Source organism: Pteropus medius, unplaced genomic scaffold (genome assembly GCF_902729225.1).
Source record: "Pteropus medius unplaced genomic scaffold, Ma_sr-lr_union100, whole genome shotgun sequence".
NCBI lineage: Eukaryota > Metazoa > Chordata > Mammalia > Chiroptera > Pteropodidae > Pteropus > Pteropus medius.
In genome coordinates, this window is record NW_024349800.1 from 6,373,666 (window position 1) to 6,378,349 (window position 4,684).

General features: G+C 31.4%; 1 pseudogene; it reads left to right on the forward strand.

The window, feature by feature from the left end:
* Nucleotides 1-1,554: 1,554 nt before the first annotated feature.
* Nucleotides 1,555-1,673, forward strand: LOC120622422 (uncharacterized; annotated as a pseudogene).
* Nucleotides 1,674-4,684: the final 3,011 nt, after the last annotated feature.

The window sequence follows — 4,684 nt, forward strand, 5'->3', positions numbered from 1 at the left end:
ATTTTGAAGTATCTTTGTAATCAGAATCATATTCACTTAAAACTGAATCATATTCGCTTAAAGCTGTATCACAGACAGCTTTATGACATGTGACAGTCACTCAAAATAAGTGGTACAACAACAATAGCACCAGAAGAGGCAGAGAACCGTGGGGAGGAAATTTATTTAAGACATCTGCAGAGTTCAGTACATTAGCTCTCCTAAAGAAGAAGAAACGATTATTCTTACTCAAAAGAGACAAAAATTTTAGTATGCCATTGGAATTAAAGGTATCTGCTTTTATTTTAAATTCTAAACATGCTTACAATTTTAAAAATACATTTCATTTGGGTTTATGTATTTCTAGAATTAAAGAAGTCTCCATTTTGTTAGCTCTTTAAACATTTGAATGCTTATAGACATTATTCAAATTTAATCATTATATAAGGGAGAGCTATGATGGGGTAAGAGAAACTGGAAGAATATAAAACTTTAGTTTGGGATTTGGAATAAATCTGGGTCAAATTGTTTAATATGAAAGAAATCATAATTAGGAAGCAGAGGAGAGAATTCAACTTGAAACAGTACGATAAAACAATATATGAAATAGTTATGGCAAGAACAATAAAAAAAGTTAATAGGTTGAATATAACAATGGTAGTAATTGTCTAATGCAATCACGGAAGCAAGAACTCAGAATCGGGTTTCCAGCTATTCCTCAGTAATGAAATTTTAGAGGCTGGACCTTAATCCTAGAAGGAAGGGTGTCCTCGAGTGTAATGAATTACATGAGGTCAGGATGGTGGACATTAGATCAAAGAAAAGGATATGACATGACAGAGAATGATGGAATCAATGTAAGTTCTGTTTGTTTCTGTTTTGTTTACAGAAATAAGTGGAAACGTCCTTAACAGTAGGGAGTCATTAAGCCAGAGCAGTGTCAAAAGGATGATTATTAATTTGTAGCTGAATCATTTCTGTACAGATCTAAAGAATGTTTAAGAAAATCAGTCTGGGTTTTGGAGATAGAATTTAGGATTGAGAGCATTTATGTGATGGTAATGAAAATTTTCTAGCACTTGCAAAGATATTCACTATGCATTAGATTTCAGTGATTCCTTTTGCAGTATAGATTCTTGCTTTTTAGATTACATAAATTGGCTCTCACAGAAGAAAATATAATTTTCTAATAATAACCACAAAGTAACAGTTAAGACATGGACAGGGGTTTAGGACTATTAAAAATTCCCACTACTTAAGTAGTTTTTGTATTCCAAAGTGTATGGAATACACTTTGTGATAGTGGTAGTGGCATCTATGTCAATAAGAATGTCCTTTCATTGTCCAAATGTCTTTATAAACAATGCATTGGTTTTGGTCCTATGAATTTCTTAAAGAAAGTTTATTAGATGCATTTTTATAAGAATGCATCTATCTTTCTTATTCTTAACCAATAAGAATTCTTGCAAAAGGCTTAACTTGTAATACTGATTGCTATCCTATCTTCAAGTCCTTGACTCTTAAAGCACAGAGGATGTTTTGGGTTCGTACTTTGATTTAAACTTGTTTATTTTCATCTCTGGCCATGCTACCCTGAACAAGCCTGATCCTGTCTGATCTTGGAAGCTAAGCAGGGTTGGGCCTGGTTAGTACTTGGATGGGAGACCACCTAGGAAGGCCAGGTGCCGTAGGCATAAAAAATAAAAAAAATAAAAGATTGTAAGCTGACAAAGTCCTTGCAATCTGTGAGGTCAAACAAGGGTTGCCTCACCTAAAAAAGTAATAATAAATGAACAAACAAACTTGTTTATTTTCTAAGGCTCTTCAAAAATCATCAACCACGTATAAAAGATTTCTAAATTGATTCTATCCTATCCCAATTTATTTTTTGAAGTTCTGTTTCATGTATAAGTCCAATTATATAATAAAATAAAGAGACAGGCTCTCTTTGTTTTTGCTGCTGTCTATACTCCATAGCATTGTTTGAAATTTTCCTGAACTATAGTCTTCGAATCTCATATTGATTCCTTCTTATTTCATTTAAAATTTTGTATCATTGTTTCTATCATTAGAGAAAGAGCTTCTAAAATGTACTCAGGGCTGTACAACTGGGTTATTTGTTTCTTCCTGATTTTTTGCCATCCTATTACTTTTACCATCTTCCCTTTCCAAGGAGTTAACCACTTAAGTAGTCAGTACAATACAAGACTATGGCTGGTCATTAGCATGTATTTACAATAGGGACTAGAAAAAGTTCTAATCACTGACCTTGGAATTTAGATGAAACAAAATGACTTTCTTTCATGTCTTGTTAAGACATACATCTTGTACAATTTGTGGTTTCCTCTATAGGAGCTATAAAGCCAGATTGTATCAGAGGCTTCCTCAGCCTATTCTTCATACCTTCTCTATGAGGTACTCTTTTATATTATAACATCCAGTGGACAAAAAAAAGTACATGCTATTAGTGGAAGTGTTCTAATATTCTATACATATCAATTAGATCAAGTTTATTGATGAAAGTTGTTCAAGTCTTATACATCCTTTATGATTTTATGCCTACTTGTTCTACTAATTACTAAGAGATGCTTATCTTATGGATTAGTCTTATGGATTTCTCCTTTCAAAGTTCTAGATGTTTTTGCTTCATTTATTTTGAAACTCTATTGTTAGGTACAAACATGTTTAAAATTGTTATATCTTCTTGGTAAATTGATCTTATCATATATTAATATTTTTTAGCCAGGGTAATTTTCTTTGTTCTAATGACTACATTGCTTATATTAATAAAGCTATTCTAGATTTCTTTAGATTATATTTGTATAGCCTATTATTTTTTTTAAAAAATTTATCCATATAATTTTCATTCATAAAATATTTATCTCAATTCATGTGGCTGAGTCATATTTTCTTAATACACCCTGAAAATCACAGTCTTTTAAATTGTGTGTTTATATCATTTTCATTAATATACTTATTAATGTGTGATATTTAAGCATACCATTTTTTGTTTGTTTTGTATTTGTCTTCTCTTTTTGATTTTCTGTTTCTCTTTTCCTGACTTTGTTTGGAATTATTTGAATATTTGTAGTGTTGAACTTTAATTTAGATATTGGCTTATTTGGCTATGTCTCTTTGTATTTTTTCTAGGGAAATAAATATATAGTTGACCCTTGAACAATGCAGGAGTTAGGGGTGCCAGCACCCCACCCCACAGTTGAAAACCTGTATATAACTTGACTCCCCGAAAACTTAACTACAGTTATCCCTTAGAATCTGTGGGGGGATTGGTCCCAGGACTCCTCCAACCTCCATGGATATCCATATTTGTGGATGCTCAAACCCTTTATATAAAATAGCATAGAACAATGCCACCTCATTCGTGGATTCTCAACCTTAGATCCAAATACTGTTTTTGATACACAGTTGTTTGAATCTACAGATGCAAAACCCAGGAACGCAGAGGGCTCATTGTATATTTATTGAAAAAAAGTCTGCATGTAAGTGGGCCCATATTGTTTCAAGGTCAACTGTATTTTATATACATATATTGTGATATATATCTAGCATATGTAAATAAATACATATATGCACAATATTTATTTAAATTGTTTATTTTAAAAATTACATACAATATAATTCGTTCTTGGTGTACAATTTTGTGAATTTTGAGAAATGTAACCATCATCACTATCAAGATAGAGAATAGTTTAATAATTAACACAACAGTGACTTCTTCATGCTGCTACCTTTATAATCTAGATCTTCTCCAACCTTAACCACTGGAAATCTTTTATCTATCATTGGAGTTTTGTGTCTTCTTGTATGTGATGAAATTGGAATCACACAGTATGTAGGTAGTCTTTTGAGCCTTTTTGCATTTGGCAAAATTTGTTTAAGCTCATCTATATTGTTGTTTATCAATGTTTTTTAATAGCTGAGGAGAATTTAATGGAATATACCACAATTTATCTATTCCCTTGTTGGTGGCTATTTCAGTTGTTTCCAGTTTTTGGCACTTAAGAATAAAGCAACTATAAACATTCAATAATTGTGTGTGTGTGTGGGTGCATGTGAACATAGGCTTTTATTTTACTTGAAAATAAAATACCTAGAAGTGGGATTTCTGGGTCATGTGTTAATGCATGTTTATATAAAAATTCCAAACTCTTTTCCAAATTTGATATACCATTTTGTATTCCCACTAGTGATATAAGAATGTTCCTGTTACTATGTATTATCACCAGTATTTGACATTATTATTATTTTTTTCCTTTCTAGTAGTCTTCTAGTGATATCTCATTATGGTGTTACTTTACCTTTCTGAATAACTAATGATGTTGAACATTTTTTCATGGACATGTTGCCTATCTGTATATCTTCTTTGGTATAGTATCTGTTCAATTTTTTCTCCAGTTTTATATGGCTGCTTGTTATTATAATTGTGAGTTTTATTTTTAGAGTCTAGATATATTTCATTTGTCACTATGTCATTTGAAAACATTTTATCCCATCCATTAGCTGGTCTTTTCATTCTCTTAGCACTGTATTTTTCAGAACAAAAACTGCTTGAAGACATGTGATCTGTTTTTTCCTCCCTTTTTATGGAACATAGTTTTGGTGTTATATCTAAGAAGTCATTGCTAAATCAAGTCCTCAAATATATGTTCCCATATTTTCTTCTAAAACATTTAAATTTTTATTT